The sequence below is a fragment of the Euprymna scolopes genome, chromosome 21 (assembly GCF_053919585.1).
Source record: "Euprymna scolopes isolate OS-2025 chromosome 21, ASM5391958v1, whole genome shotgun sequence".
Lineage (NCBI taxonomy): Eukaryota > Metazoa > Mollusca > Cephalopoda > Sepiida > Sepiolidae > Euprymna > Euprymna scolopes.
The window spans coordinates 53,001,267-53,023,915 of record NC_136502.1 but is presented as its reverse complement, the minus strand read 5'-3'; the positions used below and the strand labels follow the sequence as shown (position 1 = coordinate 53,023,915).

The 22,649-nt window shown below is 34.6% G+C and overlaps 1 long non-coding RNA gene across 2 annotated transcripts; it reads right to left on the bottom strand.

Moving 5' to 3' along the window:
• Nucleotides 1–2,371: 2,371 nt before the first annotated feature.
• LOC145242337 (uncharacterized) lies at nt 2,372–10,158 on the bottom strand. Of its 2 annotated transcripts, XR_013862706.1 has the most exons (3): nt 9,714–10,158; nt 3,787–3,846; nt 2,372–3,379 (listed from the first exon to the last, which is right to left on the bottom strand). It is a non-coding gene; the product is annotated as an uncharacterized LOC145242337 (long non-coding RNA). The 2 variants fall into 2 exon arrangements; XR_013862707.1 differs by lacking the exon at nt 3,787–3,846.
• Between the last annotated feature and the right edge of the window lie 12,491 nt (nt 10,159–22,649).

Sequence of the window (22,649 nt, the reverse complement as noted above, 5' to 3'; positions counted from 1 at the left end):
ATTACACTATGTATCTATTTTCTTTATCTTATTAGGCATCTATTCAACAATTGTTGATGTGGTTCTTAACCATACCTAAAGATGCTCGTGTCGTTTTAAAGTGGCTCTACCAAAGTCTAGAGACTATGTAACAAATATTGAATAAGAATATTAAAATGCGACTTGAGTTCAGCTCAGATATCTCGATCATAAATGTTTAAGCATGGGAGAAGATTAGAAAACTAACTTTTATACTAATTAAAGAATAGTAAAAAAAAAATGTCACCATAAAACAAACGACAGTTCTATTTATTTTATTATTAAAAAGTACTTATTCAACACGTGTTTTTTTTAAAATAATATTTAATAAAGACAAAAGAAGAGATTATATCTGAACAGAATGTCAGAACGCGTTTGAAAAAATAAGCAAAAAGAAAAAAACTCTCATTAATAAGAAATCATAAGAGTATGGAAGAATAAATATAAAAAAAAATACATGAAAAGAAGATATCGTTCATTTATTGCAGACTATTATCCTCATCTTTTAGTTGTTGTTTCACGACGTTTCAACCAACTATTCCTCTGGCCTTCGTCAGGTGCAACGAGATAGGAACTCTGAATCTCCTAACTGCATTCTCAGCAATTACTGCTTTCCATAGTCGTTTTTGTTTGTGAGAAGAAAAAAACCAAAAAACAACTGTGGAAGGCAGTAATTGCTGAGAATGCAGTAAGGAGCGTCGGAGTTCATATCCTGTCGTGGTTACCACCGGACGACGGCCAGGGGAATAGTTGACCAAAACGTCATGAAACAACAACTAAGAAAGATGAGGATAATAGTCCGCAATAAATAAATAACTGATACTCATCTCAATAAACATTCCAATTAATTAAATAATAAGAAGGTATCGACTCCATACAGAGCAATAGTTATGGGGGGATGTTGATCAGTCCAAATCCGGAAAGAGTCCATCAACTCCTGGAAATTTTTTAGGAGTTTTCTTATTTCTTACCTGACAATAACTGATTACCCCCACTTCCAAAATAGAGACACATCAGCAAAATTTATATATCTATAAAAGTGAAGATGTCTGTGTGTGCGTGTGTGTGTGTGTGTGTGTGTGTGTCTCTCTCTCTCTCTCTCTCTCTCTCTCTCTGTACGTTTCCCTACCAAATAACTATGTCAATTTTCGGTCTACAGACTCGAAATTTGACAAACGGGGTACTGAGATTTGGGAAAATCTTTATAATCGGTTTTCGGCCAGAAATTTTGCTTTTAAGGGGTCAAAGTTTAACGATTTGACCTTTGAAAACTCTACCAAACTCTGCCAATTTTGAGTCGAAACACTTTAAATTTTAGATATAGGTTACTTGGACATGGATCAAACTTTTTAATTTGATTTGAGCCCAAAACAATAAATGCTAAGGGGTAATAATTAGGGTCAAAGTTGAAATAAAATTGACCTCTGCAGTCTCTACGAAATTACTTAGCCAATTTTTGGTCTAAAGATTTGAAATTTTACAGAAAGGATACTCAGACATGGGACAAGCTTTTTGATCGGTTTTTTGGCTAAAAAGTTGGCTGCCAAGGGGTCAAAGTTCAAACGTTTTGACTTTTGCGATCTCTAGCAAACTATTAAGCTAATTTTAGGTCTAAACATTTTAAATTTTACATAAAGGGTATTCAGACATGCAGCAAACTTTTAATCAGTTTTTCGGTGGAAATTTTGCTGCCAAGAGGTCAGAGTTGAACGAGTTGACCTTTGCAGGCTAAATTCATTTGCCGATTTTGGGTCTAAACACTTGAAATTTTAGATGTAGATTACTTCGACATGCGTCAAATATTTTAATTAGATTTGAGCACAAAACAATAAATGTTAACGTGTTAAAATTGGGATCAAAGTTAAAAAAATTTGACCTCTGCTGTCTACTAACTATTGTATAGAAAGGCATTATGGTACATATGCACACTTTTTATTATATACATATGCACATAAAGTTATGAACAGTACATAGGGCCTGAGCAAAACCGGGCTGAACTGCTAGTTATATTATAAAACTCAAATCGTGTTGCTTGAGTGTTGAAACTATCCATTATGTCTACAGCTTCCTGTTTGAAAAATTTTGGCATATGCGTGATTGAATAAAAATAAAGTCATGAAAGCTTTGTTTTAATCAACAATTTTTTCTGGCTTAAAATATGAAAATGAAAACAAAACTAAATCCCTTCTGCTTTTTTGTTATCGGCATTTTATCTGTATTTTTCATTGCAAGTTGGAATCGTTTTCCAAAAATTAATTTTTATTTAAAATAAACAATAATTCGAATCGAATCTAAGATTTGTCAGGAAATACCAAAGTTTTTAGTATGATTTTTTAATAAAAAAAACCAAAACTTTCTTTCATTTTCATTTTTTAACGGTTTAAAACTTCTTTAATTTATTTTTTCATACAACAGTTTGGGACGCTAAATCTTACACTTTTTTCATGAGCTTAGTTGCTCCCATGATTACTGGAATGATAAAGTTCTTCCCAAGATTCCAGTTTCTCTTCATGTCGTCCACAATATTTTGGTATTCAGATATCTTCTCTCTCTTAGCTGTTTAAGCCAGCATCATTACAAACACTGACTTCAAACAGGGCTGCTATTTTCTCCATTCATGTCAGGTTTAACAGCTCTGTTTTTTTTAGGAGTGTTTCTCCCCCGAGTGAGTGCCCATATGTTTCTTTAGATTTGTCAATGTCGTAAACGACGAGCCACATATACCACAAGAATAAGGTTTCTCTCCGGTGTGCGTTCGCATGTGTATCTTTAAATCTGCTTTCATTGCGAATGCTGCGTTGCACTCATCACAGCCATGTGGTTTCTCCCCTGTGTGTATTCGCATATGCATCTTTAAATTTGAGTTGTTTGTATAAGAAGCGCCACACACTTGACAGGCGTAAGGTTTCTCCCCCGTATGGATGCGTGTGTGTATCTTTAAATATGATTTGTTTTTAAATGATGAGCCACACACGTCACAGGAATAAGGTTTCTCACCGGTGTGATGACGCATGTGCGTCTTTAATTTCGATGCCGTTGTAAACGATGATTCACACACTTCACAAGAATGAGGCTTCTCCCCCGTGTGGCTTCGCATGTGTATCCTTAAGTGATACGTTGTTATGAATGACGAACAACACACTCCACAGGAATAATGTTTCTCTTTATTGTGCTTCCTCGGAAACGTGTGTCTATAAGGCATTGTCTGGCAGGGAATTGGTAATCTTCGCACTTCAGAAGAAAAATTTTCCTGTGTGATTAGTGAATAAAAACTTTGAATTCATTAGCCGTACGTTTCATAAGTTTTCTATTCCATAAATGTGCGTAGAATATTTTCATTTTTATCCTTCGTTGCTGCTCCCTGTGAATGAGTAAGAAAATATTAAGTATTAATTCTCTGCAAAAAAATGTTTGACAATCAGTACTTCTATAATACAATAATTATTCTGAATATTAATATCAAGAACTGGTCAATAAAAAATAGTGTTACATAACACTCAAGAGAAACAGTATGTTTTTTAACTTCGGAATCTGCACAAAATTTCAAACAGAACCTTTTATTTAATGTATGAGGGTTGTATATTCTCATTCTGTCAGCCATGATTAGGCAGAAGTTCTAAGTAATTTACGATTGCATTTTAATATTGCTTAAACTGAAAATTGTGTTTCCATGGCATTGTCTGTCATAGAATAAGTAATCTTTGCACTTTACAAGAAAAAGTTTGCTTTGTTATTAGTGAATAAAATCTCTGAATCCATTATACATACAGTTTTTTATTCCATAAATGTGCATCGGATACTTTCATTTTTCTCCTTTGTTGCTGTTTCCTATGAATGAGTAAGAAAATATTAACTATTAATTCTTCTCTGTAAACAACGTTTGACAATAAGTACTTATATAACAGAATAATTTTTATCTTAATATTAATGCAAAGAATCAGTCACTAAAAATAGTGTTACATAAATAAAAAAACAATTAGTTTTTTTTTAAAACTAATTGGTCAAAACTGTTTCTGATTTTTTTAGATGAACATTGATAATTTGTCTCATTTTGAATTACATTCTTTTAATAAATGATTATTATAACATTTCTGAAGAATAAGTTTTCTGTTTCATAAATAGGTTTTGGTTGATGTAACCTTTGACTATCTTTAGGAGTATCTTGTTGAACTCTGAAATCTTTCTGTTGAACCCGGGAATCTGCATAGAATTTCAAATAGAAACTGGGTAGAAGTCTTGAGTAATTTGTGCATGGAAAATGGCTTACCGTACAAACGTCCTCGCGTCTGTCCTGTGAGTTGCACGCGTTGAGAAAGAAAGAAAGAGTCCATCATGGCGGCCGTGACGTTTTGTAGTGAAAAAAGTCTTGTGAGATCACATGCACGTGCCTTATAAAAACAGGCCACTTGTTGGTGGGAAATGAAGGAGAAATCATTTGACGTTTGAGAAGTGGCAAAATTAGTTGGAAGAATTCGTGTAAGCAGTGATTTTTGCCTGTTGATTGACTGCAATTTGCAACTGTATTTTAGTGCTGCCCATACTAAAGATTGAACCTTCAGCCTCCTGAGGAGTGTAACTTTCAACTAAATTTTACCAAGTACGTTATCCATTATGCAATGGTAAGTTACACTCATCTGGAAGTTAAAGGTTCAATCTTAAATACAGACGACACTAAAATACAAATGGGAGTTCTACCCAATCATGGCTTACAGAACAAGGGCATGCTATATTTATGGATTAAATAAATGGTTTCATTTGAAATTCAATGCAGATTATTGATCTGGGAATAACACTCAAGATGACAAAAGAACTCTGAATAATTGAAATACAAAACTGATGTTGTTACATAATTTTAGAATTGCATTGCCACTAAAATTAAATTAAAATAGATGTCTTACAATAAAAACAGCTTTTACTATTTATAGATACTTATATTCATAGTGAACATAATTTAAGCGCAACACATTCAACTGCATACTGTTTGAAAATAGAAATAGCATTATTCTATTATTTGGCTTACTGTTTCAATTTTAAATCACAACGTTTTGGCTATACCCCAAGAACCTATTCAGGTGTCTCTTCTCAGAACTCAACAATGTTTATGTTGAATCCAGGAATCCATTTCAAACTGATTCCTTTATTTAATCAACAGTGTAAATTGCTCTTGTTTCTTCAACAAGGACCAAGTAAATGTCTTGAATAGTTCTTCATTATCTGTCTTGCCAATTACACTTTCAGAAGTTTGTCACTTAGAATTTATTAATACTTCGTACTTTATCTTGTGTAGACTCCTGCATTTAATTAGCATTAAACCTATTTTTGTGTAATATCTTATGACTCATTACAATATATAAGGTTGACAAGAAAGTTCTAGCGGTTGTTTACTTTTAAATTCAAATGAAAGTATCTCGATTCAAACAAAAATTTATTAATCATCATCAGAGACCACACATTTTTGCCAAGGTGCTTAGGTCTTTGAAGCATTTCTCATGCAGAAAATTGTTGAGATGCTTGAAAAAGTAGAAGTCAGTAGGTAAGAGGTCTGAAGAGTATGGCAGATGAGGCAGAGTTTCGTAGCCCAATTCATTCACCTACTGTAAGGTCAGTTTAGCAACATGTGGTCTGGCATTGTCATTGAAGAGAATTGCGTTTTTCTGTTGAGTAATGCTGGGTGTTGTTGTTGAAGTTTTTGATGCATTTCATCCATTTGTTGACAGTATTTCACTGCAGTAATGGATTTGCCTGCATTCAAAAAACTAATGAATGAAACTGGTCACAGACGACAAAACAGTCAGCATGACCTTCTTATGGTGTAACTCTGGCTTCAGGAAGTGTCATGGAGCTTCATCAGTATCTAACCACTGAGCTGAGCATTGCTGGTTGTCGTAAAGAATCAACTTTTATCACAAGTCACAAACCAGTCAAGAAATGGGTCATTTTTGTTGCGTAAAAGAAGGCAAGATGGCACTTCATAACAGTGTTAAATTTGGTTGTCATTCAATTTGTGAGGTACCCATTTATCAAGTGTCTTCGTTTTTCTAACCTCTGAAGTGGTTGGAAACAATGGTATATGTTGTGTCTAATTCAGAAGCAAGTTCTCAAACAGTTGTACATGGATTGGCTTCGACTAAGGCTCTTAATTGATCGTTGTCAATATCCTATGGCCGACCACTACACTCATTATCTTCAAGACTCTCGTCACCACCACAAGATTTCTTAAACCGCCATTGTGCTGTGTGTTCAGTAGTTGTTCCTGGGACAAACGCTTCATTGATATCATGAGCTGTTTTAGCAGTTTTTCGGCCTAGCTTGAATTGAAATTAAAAAATTGTGCGAATTTGCCTTTTCTCCATCCTGTATTCAATGTTCTGAAAAGAAGACATAATTGTTTTAAAACGATTGTAGTTTAATTGATTAGATAGCGTGAAAAGCACTCTTAAAAATGATATATAAAGTAAAGGTATTATAACAAAAACTTATTTGAAAATATATCATTTGAAATCAAAATGAAAAATTCCACAAGAACTTTCTTGTCACCTAATATATACAAATTGTGGCGAGTTTTCAGTTGGTGTCCTTTAGTTTTTGATCCAGATTTCTTGGAGCTGATGTCATGCTCTCTGAATAGTTGTTTTGGTGGAGGATATTTCTTGAACTGTCCATCTATTCTTGATATGTATTGTTCCTACATATTGCTTTTACTAAGTGTTCTAGGCATTGGACAATTCCTTTCTTGACATTACATGAATGGTGCATGTCATGATTTAGATATTCTTGAGTGAAAGTTGGTTTTCAATATACATATTACTTAAACCCTGATTAGTGCAAGTTATCAGCACATCTAGGAAGGATAATTTGTTATTATGTTCTTTTTTTCATCATGGACTCCATAAGTAGATGGGTAGAGTTTTGACTCTGGTACAGGATAAGATGATTTGAAATACGTCACCGAGATGCTAACTTTGTGTTGAGACTACATATTTTGTGATGGGATCTGATATATATCAGCAGAAATAAGGGTTTGAAATGGAATCACCATGATCTCGAATGCTGGTAATATATACATGAAATACTTTGAGGAAATGGCATTAGGATACACACTATTAAAGCCAACAATGTGGCTATGATATACATATATGAATGACACATCATTTCATCAGGAAAATATTCAAACATTACTGAACTTTCTGAATTTTATCTATACAATTTCTGATGGAAAAAGGCACAGAAAAATGGTGAAAAGTAATTCAACTCAAAGAAGCAGCATGTATGCTGAGTGACAATCAACTATTACAAAAACCTAGTGTTATATATTAGGATCCAATGCCAGTAAGTACATATTATGTTAATTAGTATAACTTTTGGCAGGGTTACATGATGTACATCTCAGGACAACCTAGGAGCAAATGGAAATAGACCCGGTGCACCTAGTATGATTGATGCTTAGCCTTAACATGATTGAGAAAGAGACAATCTCGAGAAAATATTCACTTAGATCTCTACATGGTCAGGCATATTTGATCTGTTTGTTTCCATAACTAGAACTGCATTAAAACTGTTCTGTCTCTGAATACATGATCATTTCTTGTGTAATCTCATTCAACATTCAAAGTCTGCCAAACATAATCATGAGTAGGGTTAGGGCAACAGCATATCCTTTTCATTGTTTTGACTCACCAGTTTTCCATTGATATCATATGCTTTTATATAGAGTGATGTGGTTTTTGGTTGATTAACTGTGCCTGTGTCGGATATATACACAAGAGTCAAAATAATGAAAAGAATATGCTGTTGTCAGGGCCCTAATAATGAGGCATTCAATAAGTTGGGATCTATTCAAACTTCAATTAAGTCTAATCCTATTAGACGATCCAAACTCATGTTATTTATTTTGTATTCAGTATTAAGGCAGAATCCTGGCTCTTTAATACTATTCACGACTTCATTAAATTAAGCCATCTTAAATTTTAAATTCAGACTGTCTACAAACAAGGCAGTGAAAATGAATGGTTTTTACAACCCAATTTTAAGGACACAAAAAGCTCGGTGTGATTAACAGATTTGGTAACAATAAAGGTGTTAATAGACATAGTTACTTAATTGATAGATAGGTTCTCATGAGAACATAATTTATACAAAATAGCACTGGAGAAAAATGAGCTTTGGCTACCAATGTCTACAATACACTTTAAGGAAAGAAGACAACTATCTTCCTTCATAAATATGGTAATAACAGGAAAGATGCATTCATCATGTCCTGCCAGAAGCTTTACCTATGAAGGGTTTAGGTGACTTGGGATACATGGTAGAAAAATGAGATTTAGAACCACAAGACTTACAAGGAAAAAACAATCCTCTTAGTCCACATCATTTGTCCTGTGAATTAGAAGCCACCCTTAAATTATATGTGGAATATTTTGAGCAATCTTTTACATTGTTATCAGATTTATTGTATAATTTGTAGAGTTTATCTTTTTCGGCAATAAGAGGTTTAAAGGGTTCAGTTCCTTTTTTATTTGAAGACATTCCTGTAAGGAACTCATTCACCATATTCGAATAAAAAGGCAATTTTGGCTGGCAAATTTCCTGCCGTTTATCTTTGTGCAATGGCGCTGCTATTATAAAGTCGATAATGTCCAGGAACGTGCAGAGAGGTGCTAGGGGTGCTCAAGGAATTGCCCCTTTTATTCCCGTTTTAAACTTGAACTTCAGAAGTTATCAGACACAAGAAGGGCTGGCAGAGAATCAACTCTTTGGACAATAAGGAAGGTCACTCTAGCTCTGACGCAATTTTTAGAATAGATAGTACAAAATGATTTTCCTGATGCATCAGCAGGGGATGCCTCAATATTGTTGAAAATTATTAATTTTGAATTTCTTGTTTGTCTTGAGATTGCTCTCCCAGTTTTTTAAGAAACTCCCTATGCATCTAATGCATTACAACAGAAAGAGCTTGATTTAGCTGCCTCTTATAGACAAAATACTGTTAGAAACTCGCTCAATATATGTTACCGTGACATAGGCTGGCATATATTCGGTAGGTTTTTAACAGTATTTTGATTGTTTTTTTTATTTATAACTCCTTTTCCCAAACTTACCGTCTCCGAGAGAGAGAGAGAGAGAGGTCGCCATTTTGAATTTTCCAATACATCGGTAAACACTGTATGTTTTTCGAGCTGAATAAACATGTTACATTAAATATAAACACTAAAAACATATCTAGTTGGGCAGAAAAGTAACTTATCTTGCCTTTGATAACATTTATTTGTTCTATCTTTGTTTTGGTACAACTTTTTCGCATCTATGTAAAACAAACCCATTGTTTTTGTTTTTGTTTAAAATGGCATATTTAAAAAAAATCGATCTGTCGGCTTTATCTTAACAAGCACCGTTTTTTTTTTTTTTAACTTCGTTTAACGAGAAGGTCATTTATTTAAAAAAAAGAAAAAGTAATTGAGTCACCTTCTTGTGCATATTTAAACTTGAAAAAAAAATGTGAAGACAAAAGAAATGTAATTATTTGAGGATGGGATTCTAAATCGATCTCAGCTGTTGATCTTAATGAACGAAATTACGAGAATTGAATTAAATTCAACATTTTGAAAATTGAAACATTTACAACGAAAGACGTCGAACTATAAAATGAATCGCAAAATGGAACCAATGAAAGCCATTTCAGCAATGATTGGACTTACCTTCATATATTCTTTTCGCCTTATTTGTTTCGTTTGCAATAATAAAATAATGAGTTTCAGACTAAAGATTTTTATGTAAAATTTAGACGGCAAAGTATTTTGTGAATACGAAAGTCAACAAGGGAGATAATTTAATGACGCTACGTGTGTTAGTATCGCTACATGAAAAATAAGTTTTTTCTTTTTTTTGTTTTTAAGGGAGGGGGGGTCTTATTTCCAGCATATTCAATTCATTTAATAACGGTGTTGGTTATCCGGCATATTTCTCGATACATTTCATTGTTGCCTTAGTCCGTCGTTTTCTAGACGGTGATAGCTGATTTGACGTCCCCCGACGAAACATGTTCCAACATAATTGAAGGAATCTATCACATAATTGGTTTTCGTTGTTGTAGTAATAATGCACTAAACCAATTAGCTCCCTTTGTATAGAGCCGGATGTAAACCTTACTGGCCTAGCTCTCATGCCCAAATAAACGTCGATTTACTCGCTCCTCTGTTCGGCTCTATTTCCTATAAATAGCAATCCAATAGGTGTGTCAGAATTTTAGGGGAATTTTTGACACCCCTAACAAAAAACTGCGAATAAAATATTAAAAAATAAAACTCGTAGTTTCTCTTTTTAAAGTGGGTTGTTTATTTTCTTTATGGAATATACTTCCAAAATAAGCTATATTATCTTTTTAAAAACTGTCTACAAAGTGCCTGCGCGCCTTCATGCAGCCATTTTGTTTACGTAATGAAATCAATTGAATTTTACGAGTTAATTTTTTCACTTTAAAAATCTATCAAAATTTTTCTACTGATTCAAATTTTACGATATTTTAAAGTTCAATGTAAAATTTTATGCTCTTTTCAAGAAACCGAATATAATATTCTAAAGGTTTTGTTTTTTTAAATTCACCCCCCCCCATTTTGAAATGTCTATTAAAATGAAAACAATTAATTTTCTCACCTCAAATTTATATATCACAAACTGAAGATAAAAGATCAATAAATAAAATAAGCTAATAAAAAACCCCAGTTATTTGCAAATTTACCTGTAAACTCCAAAGTTTAAAACCGTTTTTTAAAAGACACGTTCTTTTTTTTTTAAGTGAAACCTTATAATCTTATACTGCACAGAAAGTTTTGTTTAATTACGCCAATTATTTCTATTTCATTCAATGTTTTTTTAGATATAAAAAAAATTCACTCCATAAAGTAGAAATAAAATATATTAAATCAAAAATCATGTATTTCTTTGAGAAAAGAAAAGAAAACATTCCTCGACTTTTTTTTTTCAAGGCAAAAAATTATAAGTAAAATGTGACTAGTTTTCACCTATGATGACACATATTTATTCACACACAAGGCTAGATGGCTAACGCGAACGTGTGGTTTTTACGTCATTCTGTCTATCCGTATTTCAAAACAAGAACAAACGCCGCTTCTGGCATTTCGCTAAATCCGTAACAATGCTTACGTAACGGCGGCCTTTTTCAAATAGTTGTTTATAAAAATTCTTTTATTTAAAAAATTCATGGAATTTAAAATATAAATATGGATGAATTCTTAACAATGAAGAATGGAAGTACCCATTGAATAGTATTTTTTTATAGCTAAGTGTTTTTTTGGAATTTATATATACATATATTTATCGAAGCAAGTTAAAATTCATTGATTTTCTTTAAATCATTTTTAAAGAAAACCGATTAAAAAAAAAAAACAATTATTGCACAATTTGCTATTAAACCTGTAATTTAAAAAAAAAAATGGTCTTTGCTCCTTTAATTGAAAAAAATTAGGGGTTGAATTACATTTTTCAAGTAATTATAAGCTTCGAAAGATAGGAGGTCGAATTATTCAAGTTTTTATCACACATTTTTAATGGCCATTTCTGACACTGCTACAGCAGCGGTAACCACCACAGTAGATGAAGCAGAACTTCATTTTATAATTGGAATTGGTATTTTGTTTGTAATTTCTTATTTTCTTATCTCTTTGTTTAATTATATTCGTTTAAGAGTTGGAAATTGTACTTAGTATTTTGTAATTTCCTTTTATAAAGCAAAAAAGGCCCAACAACTATGATAGCAGCGAGACACTTAAGAAATATCAAGTTAGACTAGCAGTTACTGTGTTACAGTGTCAAAGCTATCTGATGAGTAACTTTGTATTGGGGAAAAATGGTTTAAATTTAATAGGAAAAAGTTAAGTGATTAATCAACCGATTTACCGATCAATGAGCAAAGTGGCTGATAAGGCCGATGATCGATTACTTGTCAATACATCCCTATTGTCAACGAAAAACATATGTGAACATTAGATATAAAAAAAGAATTCTATATGCAGAAATTCCACAACTAAAAATAATTTAAGATTTTTTCTCCAAACTCTGTCACATTAAAAAATAATCGTCCAAAACCGATAATTTCGGCAAGGACCAGTGCAGACTGCATCACTGCAGCATCTGTTCTCAGCTGATGCCAAACTTTGACTATTTTGTCATCAATCACTAAAAGAGTTGTTCTAGATTGAGGTATTTTTTGTTACAGCCCAGAGTTCTCTATTGTGTGGACCTAGATTTTTCTCCGATTAAAACCGACCTTGTGTAAAACTATCCCTTCGTAGGGAGGAAAATAAATAAGAAGTAAAAGAGCATAATGTCCATGAAAGGTATATTCTTTCACGTCTGACCACCCGTAGATATTTCAAATATCACATTAGAATGCTCGTTCTTGTGTATATGCTAAATAACAAAGCCCCAGGCATATACAAAAAGGGAGATTTTCGTATTTATTTCTCAAGATAACGATGAGCATTTTTCTCAATTCAATAATCTAATCTTTAAATAAACTTTGAAACAACTTGTTATATAGTTAACTTTGTTTTGGGAAGATGTAAAAACACAATGAAATGAAACCAGTTATTCCAAATCTACGCAGAAACTTATGACGTAGTACGATTCTATAGTTTACTATGGAGGTCCGACAACGACGTATATAAATAATGTCTCATAATATCTTATCTATAAACCTTTAAAACGATTGGGCTGAGTTCAGTAAGCCCATAAAAATGCAAATGATGGGAAGACTAGGAACATCCAACCCATTGTGAAGAACGGAGCACAAAATCGGTGACGTCAGCACTTGTGTTAACTTCACGAAGTTTTTTTTATAAGTATGGGACAGCAACAGCGATTTAATGATTTTTTAAAAACCTTTATTTTTATTTTTCAAACTGCAATTACTAATTTATTTTGTTTAGGTTTTAAGATTTACACAATTTAATGATCAATAATGTTATAAATATTTGTATATATCAAATATTAACATTCGAACAGTAGTCATTAAAAAAAAAAGGAGCGAAAATAAAAATAGGCTAAAATTATTTTTATTTTTCATTAAATAAATCGTGGATGTTAATAATAAAAATGGTGTTTATGCTATATTTTAAAATCGTATTTAAAAGTTAAATTTCAGTTTTACGATATCTTTTTATCACATTGTTAGGTGAAAACATAAAATAGTTACAAAGCCCCCCCTCCCCATGTTAAGAATGGCTTTCTAAATAATAACGTTATTAACGGTAACATAAGTGCATAAGTTCCGAAAAAACTTAATTTCTCATATAATACGAAAAAACAAACAAACTAGTCCATGTTAATAATATCAATGTAACTGTAAGAAAACACACACACACACACACACACACAATCAACATTTATACGTTACTCGACAAACTTTTAATACGTTTTATGCCGAAATTTATGAATAAATAAATATTTACCATTAAAAAATGGATAAAAAATAATATAAAATTTACCTTTTGTAAAATAAATAAATTTCTTTTTTAACGAACTACACAGATGAGAGTAAATCGTATTAAATTAATTTTGTTAAATAAAATTGTTAATTAGAGGCCTCCGTACAATTTTTTTTTTTTGAGAAAGGCGCAAAAGTAAAGTTTTCACTAATTCAATTAAAACAATCAAATCACAATGAATTATTTTGAGGCCGGATTTCCGATTTTAATATTGCCAATAGTCATATATCATATTATATGAATATATATATATATTTAATATTGGAGACCTGTTATAAAAATTCTATGTTTTAATATAATTTAAATCTTTTTAAAATTATCTTTTAGAATTCTTTTTTCTGTTGTAAGTCAAATATTTATATTCTTGAGAAAAAATATCGAGAAAAACGTTGATTTTTTAATACAATGATATTGATTTTATGTCTATTTTTTACAATTTCAAGCTAAGTGAAATAAATAATGGGTATATATATATATATAATATATATATATATATATATATATATATATATATATATATATATATATATATATATAACTACTTAATTTACTCACATGAAATTAATATACGAAAGTATAGATTTATGTGTAAACTTTAAGTATTTTACTTCAAAAGTGCTCAATACGTAGGTAGAGCTAGTTAGTAATTTATAAAATATATATATGGTGATTAAGCTACACTGAATATTCCGCGTTCCATCCACTCTAGGACTCTTCAGGCTTATGCACATAAGCCTGAAGAGTCCTAGAGTGGATGAAACGCGGAATATTCAGTGGAGCTTAATCGCCATATATATTTTATAAATTACTATATATATATATATATATATATATATATATATATATATATATATATATATATATATATATATATATATATATATATATATAAATTATTTAAACTCTTCAGCTTTCAAAAATGTTGCAACTTTTATGGGCCTTAATTTATTTTGTTTAGTTTTTGTAACATGAAATATAGGCGGGTAGAACATCAAAAAAATATTTCTCCTCATATATTTAATGAAACCTACTTTTAATATATAAGTTAATTTAGAAATGAATATGTATCGAAAATTTCATAAACATCTGACCACTAGTTGATTTTTGGCTAGATTTTGTAAATATGAGTATGTTTACGACTTCAAAATGGTCAATACATAGAAAAAACATTGTTTCAATGCGTCGATAATGTAAACATGATTTTGTCTCGTATTTTCATTATTTTCCTGTGATGTCATTTTTTATTTATTTTTTATTTTAAGATTAAAGGTTTATTTGAAGCTTCTTTTAAATGGTACAGAAGTTAAGATGATAATATTAAATTAAATTACAGTTACACCGTGTTACATATGGGGAGGGTTTAATCTATGGTGTGCATTGAAGGTGTAGGACGTGCGTATAATGTTTAAAAGTATTCCCCACCATCGGCTCGCGAGTGTGGAGGCAATAGACAATGGACGAACAGGAATGGGTCTTAACTGCTCGACATCAGTATGTGAACTCCCTCGTTAGCTGTTTATTTACATTTATATACAGACAAGGGGAAGTTTTTTTTTTTTTGTTTTTTTTTTACATAGGCGTCACCACTTATCAAGGCCGATAGGCCACTCAAGGATAAGGGTTAAAGAGTGCGCAGTAGTCAAAAGGACAATATAGTAATCGATAGTAATGGAAGTTCGGTAAATTTGTTAACTTATATGGAACGGCTCATCAGAAACTTGTTCACGTTGGACTTAAAAGACAACTATATTATAGAAAGCTGGAAAGCAGGAAAACGGAAGACAATTCCACAGGCGTGCAGTTCTAAGAAAGAAGCTTTGATCATGGAATCTATGTTTAGGTTTAGGCACAGATAAAGAGTGGGGGGAATTATTGATAGTGTTTTCAGCTAGACGAGTGTTTCTTGTGAAAGTTTGGCGAAGGGGGACCATAGATTGAAGCTCAGTCGAACACTTTCCATGAAAATAACGATAAAGCAGAGACAAACTCGCAACATCTCTTCTGTGAGATAGAGGTTGCAGCGAAGAGAAAAGAACATCTCCCCCCCCAGGCCACGAAGTCTATTTTGAACCCTATCAAGGCAGGACAAGTCTTGTCTAGCAGCTCCTGCCCAGATGTGGCAATAGTATTCCATACTTGGACGTATCTGGCTCTTATATAGATAGAGAATTGCATCAGTAGTGAGATATCTACTGGATCGATAGAAGGATGCCACCATTTTTCCAATGGCCTTGGCAACAGATTTGATGTACGTATTCCATTTAAGATCAGGGGTAAAGGTCAAGCCTAGAAGCCTGTCAAAACTTGAGGCCTCCCCAAGACGAGAGCCATTCACTTTAATTGATGCCAGATGGGGATCAGAAAGTTGATGATGTAAAGATAGAAGCTTGGTTTTAGATGCATTAAAAGTAACCAGCCACTCCTTTCCCCATTGTACAACGTGATCAAGATCAGAGGAGAGAGAATCGGAGAGAACTTGGTCGTTTACTGTCTTAGATGTGCTACCATAGATGGTAGTGTCATCAGCAAAAATGTCTACGAATGATGTAAGGATGTGATTTGGAAGATCATTAATGTAGATCAGGAAAAGAGTTGGGCCCAGGATGGACCCCTGAGAGACTCCAGCATTTATACTGTGAGCTTCTGATTTTTGCCCATCAACTAGTACTCTTATGAACCTATCTAGCTGGAGATTTTGTGAAGTAAACCTTTATGCTATACTCTATCAAAGTCTTTTGATATGTCAAGAGCAATTGCCCTAGAAAGGTTGCCTCTGTCGAGAGATTCGCTAATCTTATGAGATATAACTGTAAGCACATCTGCTATAGATCTAGCAGAACGGAAACTATATTGTGTGTCACTAAGAAGGTTATTTTTTCTGATAAGGTTGATTACTTCTCTATTTAACACAGATTCCAGCAACTTACTCATGACGCACAGGAGACTTATTGGTCTGTACTGAGAGGGGGATGAACGATCGCCTGAATTCTTAAATACAGGGCATACTGATGAGATTTTCCAGGGTGATGGGAAGCAATTCTCCTTAAGACAACGTTTAAACAGTTTTGTAAGTATGGGCGCTAGTTCTGGTTGAAGTTTTTTGAGTACTATAATTGGAATACAGTCAGGGCCAGTTGCTTTACTGGAATCAAGGTTTTTGATTAGCTTGGCAACATCACGTACAGATATTTGTATATCACATAGCGTGTTTTCTGATACAGGAGGAAATATTGGAGGTTGGCGGCCTTGGTCGCAAAGTGTAGAATTAGCTGCAAAGTTCTTGGCAAAGAGTTTGGCTTTGTCTGATGCTGACGAGATTAACTCAGATCCATTGATGATAGTTGGGATAGAGCACACGCTTCTGTTCAGGATTCTATTTGCCAAAACTGGTGGGAACTAGCTGCTGCTCAGCTACTTTAGACTTGATGGATTGAGCATATAAGTTTCTTGCATTCTTTATTACTTTCTTACAATGGTTGCTGGCAGTTCTGAAAGCGGCTTTAGTTTCCATACATCTATTACGTTGGAAGCAGTGGAAAAAGTGATTTCTGTGTGCAATAACAGCAGCACATTCTGGAGAAAACCATGGTTGGCTGTTAGGTTTTTGCTGAAATTTTTCGAGGGTATGAAATGGTCTATACCTACAATTAACCATTCCGTCAGGTCTGATACTATAGATGACACATCCTTTTTAAATATGGAACACAGAGGAAGATCCGATATAAATCTATGCAAACTATCCCAGTCAGCCATAGTGTATCGATATACTCTACGATGGAGAGGTACGTCTGAGGACTTATTACATTTCATTTTTATCTTAATTGATACAACTGAGTGGTCGGAAGATCCAAGAGGAGACAGAACAGAAACGGAACATAGTTCAGGGCAAGTTGTGAGAAAAAGGTCTAGGAGACTCGTATACTGGCCGTGATTGTCAGGCACACAGGTTGGTTCATGAACAATCTGAGTGAGGTCATAAGCAATGGAGAAATCATGACAGAACCTCCCCTCATCATCGGTCTTGTTTGAGTGGGTCAACCATTCCACATTATGAACATTGAAGTCTCCACATACGTGAATTTTATCTGAAGGATAAGCTGATAGAACTTGGTCAATTTTCTCATATATGCTTTTAAAGATAGTAACTATGCTGGTATGGGGGCGATAGAGAGTAAATATAAATGCGGTAGTGTCAGCTAGCACATATAGGGAAAGTTAGGATCTTCTCTGGAGATGTCCCTACCACATGGAAAGCCATCTTTTATATAGGCACATATTCCATGCCCATGGCGATCTTGGGGGTCAGATTTGGAAGTTAAGTTAAAGTATCCTTTAATTACAAACTCATTTAGGGAAATAGCCTGCCAATTCCGGTTTCGCTTAAAAATAAAATATCTGATTTAATCTCCTGTAATTGAGCTCCAACCTCTGGAAGGTTAGAACGTAGACCTCTGATGTTGGAGAAGGAGACATGGTAGTGGGGGGTCTACGTTGGAAGTTTCAGATCCGGGTTTAATCGTGTATTTTTTATTGAAACTTGTCATGATGGAATTTTGGAGTTTGTGGACTAGGTCGTCAGATTTGCTTAGAGCAGGACAGAGAGGGAAACTAAGAGAGAAAAAGAAACAAAGAATTTTTTTTTTTTTGTAGAACATGATAAGGTAAAGCCATAACAATTACCCACTAATATGGCATCGAGAGGCCCCACCAGAAGCTACTGCATGGTCCAGAATCCATTCACCAAATGGCAATACAGCGACCCCAGTACTTTGCACCTGCTGATAGGACAGCCTCCTTAGAGGTTAATCCAAGGTTCGGGTCCCTGACTATCAGGCGGATAACGTCAGCCCAGATAAAACGTTTACCTCCAGCACCCTTACTAGTGACATGGCTACAAGGATAGACACAGAAACAGAAAATTTCCGCCATCTCTGTCGACTGTTCACGCAAAATACTGCCAACCTAGAATACAGCTTTTTGTGAGTTATCTCCCCTTGGTCGTGGATATTACATCTCTCGCTTTCTTGATATTATAGATTGTCATTTTTATTTATTTTAGAAAATTATCAAAGTTATTTATATACTACAACTGAGATTTAAAACTAAGAATTAAAACACGCATTTTGTATGTTCAAGGAAATATATTAAAGAAAAAAAAGCTCCTATTATTAGTTGATTATAAAGTCTTTCAGTTTGACTGGGGGTTGTCTTTTCTGTAATGAGTTTTGTCTTGAAAGTTGATGAGCCATTTGGGTTGCGGGTATTCCGTGGTGTTGTTTTTGCAAGTATGGGCTGTACTCACTCTCAGAGTTTGACTCTTCTTCTTCATGGGTTGCGTTCGGACTTACTCGTTTGAACAGAGAAGAGTTTCTGGTGACTTGGTGGTTTCTTCTCTGACCTGTTATCATGCTGCTCCATTTTTGTGTGACTGTGTATGGTTTAAGGTTGTACGGTGGGGAGAGCTTGTTCTGTTTCCTTTGCCTGATCAAGACTTTGTCTCCTAGGCAGAGGGGTGTTGGTTTTCTATTTTTGTTTTTGTCTGCATACCCTTTCATTTTCTCCTTCCCCTTCGAGTCATTTTTCGTTATGTTGTCATGTACCGGCCCTAGTGCTGGTCTCTTATTGGCATTAGGTAAACCAATATTCATTTTCCTGCCAGTACAGGCTTTGAAAGGAGATATTTTTGTGGTGGTATGAGGAGTAGCTCTGTATTGCCAAAGAAAGTGAGGTAATTGAGTTTTCCAGTCGTTGCCTTCCACTGTGGTAGCAGGTACAATTTGTTTTTAAGTATGCATAAAGCGCTCCACTTCCCCATTTGCTTCAGGCCGTAGAGGTGTGATTTTCCTGTGTCTAAAACCTGAATGAATTGCAAAGTCTCTGAAGTCTTGTCCCTGAAATGGGGGTCCATTATCAGACTTTAAAACAGTTGGGTATCCCTGTCTGGTAAAAATTATGTTCAGGTGGGGAATGACTGTACTTGCTGACAGTGAGGGAATTATTTCTACCTCAGGAAAGCGACTATAGTCGTCGATTGTAACTAGTAGATAGCCTCTGGATGGGAATGGACCTGCAAAATCAACCAAAATTTCAGTCCATGGGGCAGTTGGGAAAGGGCTGGAGTGTATTGGTTCACGGTATGTGTGTTTCGGGTTTGAGGCTTGGCAGGGAATGCAGTCACGTACGGTTTCTTCCACCAATTTGTCAATTCCAGGGAACCACACCTTTTCCCTTATCAATTGTTTTGTTTTGATGATGTCTTGGTGTGTATGGTGGGCTATTTTAATCACTCTTTTTCTCAATTTAGAGGGGATTATCAGATGGTGACCACGAAAAATTAAACCATTGTGCATCGACAGTTCGTCCTTAAATGGAGAGAAACTCGACAGCTGAGGGTCATTCCATCTCCTAATCATAATTGAAGTTTTCACCTTCTGCAACAGAGGGTCTTTCTTTATCGCGTGTTTAACCTCTTCATGGGTGATGGATTTGGGTATTGAGTTTTCAACCACATACCTTATGTAAGCTTCTGCTGCATTATCTCTTGCTGGTATAGTCAGTGGGTTCAGATCGTCTTTTCCGGGTTATTAAATTAGATTATACCGATAAGGCAGATAAATTAGATTATAAGCACGAGTCGTAGACGCCAGCGCTCGATTCTGATAATTGTTGGCTTGAGGCTCTTCACGATCCCAAGAAGTAGTCTGTGGTCAGTGGTGATGGTGAATTTCACTCCATATATGTATAGATGGAAATGCTCAGCTGCATACACAACAGCCAACATCTCTTTCGGTTTGAGAGTATTGTTGTTCAACATCCGTGAGTGCACGACTGGCATAGCAAAGCACTTTCCCATTCTGTGTCAGAACTGCACCTAATCCGACAGGACTTGCATCTACCATAATGTTGGTATCTTTATTGGGGTCGAAATATGCCATGACTTCAGCTCCTGTTAGAATTTTCTTCAGCTTGTTTAACGCTGACTCTTCCCTTTCCAACCATCTCCATTCTTTCTTTGTTAGTTGTCAAAGTGGTTCGGTTATTGTGGCATAGTGTGGGATGAATCTTGGCACATATTGGGTCATGCCCAGGAATGACCGAACTTCACTAACATCATTGGGTGATTTGCACTTAGTTATAGCTAATATCTTTTCCGGGTCGGGTGATATTCTTCTTTCGCCGAAAACATGTCCAAAAAAGGTTATTTCTTGCACGGAGAAGAGACATTTTTCTTTCTTCAGCTTGGCTCCTGCACTCTGTAGACGTTTCAGTGTGGCTCTCAGGCTAATATCATGTGATGTCTGGTTACATCCGTGAACTATGATATCGTCCGATATATTTTTTACTCCTGGAATATCTCTAAGTAGATCGGCAATTGCCTTTTGAAATAATTCAGAAGCTGCATTTACTCCAAAACTAATCGTTTGTAGCGAAATAGTCCTACATGTGTGGCAAATGTTGTTATATATCTACTAGATTCTCCAAGCTCTAGTTGGTCGTATGCATTAGAGAGATTTAGCTTGCTGAATACTGTGGAGCCATTTAGGTCTGTAATTAAGTCATCCACGTTAGGCATTGGGTGTTTTACTCTTTGGACGGCTTCATTTGCCTTCTTCATGTCAATGCAAATGCGTACACCCCCATTTTTTTTTTGGAACCACCACAATAGGGCTTACACATGGAGTAGGTCCAGTGGCCTCTTCAATTACGTCCAGTTCATGGAGATGCTGTAATTCTGTCTCGGCATCCTTCCTCACGTGGAATAGTATTCTACGGTACTACAGGGGTTACCGAGGAGTCGATATGGAGATTGATGGTGCCCCCAAAGATTTTCCCCATTTTGCCATCAAACAGTGAAGGGAACTCATCAGGAATAGGGACCATTAGATGAAATTAGAAGTGAAAGGTGATCATACCTAGTGTTTCGGCACAGCGGGCACTAAGTAAGTTCTGTAGTCCAAATAGGGAACTTTCGCTGTCAATAACAAATATTTTGGCTTTGCAAGCCTTGTCTCTGAATCTGATCGTGGCATTAATGAACCCTTGGATAGGCAGTGCTTGTCTGGATCTGTATATAAATATGTAGGTGGTTGTGTTGCGTAGGGGAGGCTTATGTTTTAAACCGTCATACACTCATCCAGGAATTATATTTACACTAGCACCAGTGTCTAACACAAAATTTACGGGGAAATTGTTCACAAGAGTAGTGACTGTTGGTGCTTTAGAGGGCGTTGGGAATTCGACTGAGAGTACCGATTCGTCACTGGATGTGGATGGAGATATAGGAGAATGAGTGAGACGAATCTCTCTTACCGTTTTGGCGTTGCATGCTCTCACAAAATTGCCCAATTTGTGGAACCTTTTACATTCTTTCCCTCATGCTGGGCAAGTTGGGTGCGCTGAGGAGTACCCACAATAATGGCAAGTCTGTTGTGTGCCATCTTCTTTTTCACCACGTGTCCGGGTGTCATGGTATTTACTTTGCTGTCGGTATTTAGGTCGGTTGGTAACTTGAGTGTTATGGCGTCTGCAATTTTGGCTGCTATTGAGTGCATGCACTTCTTTCCCTTCTATGTCTATAGCACGTGTGTGTGCTAATTTAGGTGTGTCAGAAATTTCATGAAAAATATTGAATAATTCAACCCCGTCTTTCCAAGCTTATAACTCCTCGAAAAATGTAATTCAAGCCCTAATTTTTTTTTCAATTAAAGGAGCAAGGACCAAGGTTTCATTTAAAAAAAACAAAAAAAAAACGTTTTTTTTAAAAAAAGGTTTTAAACTTCGGACTTTACAGGTAAATTTCTAAAAAACACTACTTTTTTTGTTTTAAATTTGAATATATTATTTATTGATCTTTTATCTTCAATTTGTGATATATAAAACTTTGGTGAGTAAATTAATTATTTACTTTTTAATAGACATTTCAAAATCGGCGTGAATTAATTCGACCCCCTGTCTTTCCAAGCTTATAACTACTCGAAAAATATAATTCAAGCCCTAATTTTTTTTTCAATTAAAGGAGCAAGGACCAAGGTTTCATTTAAAAAAAAAAAGAAAAAAAAAAAAAAAAAGAAAAAACAAACGTGTGTTTTTTTTAAAAAAAGGTTTTAAACTTCGGACCTTACAGGTAAA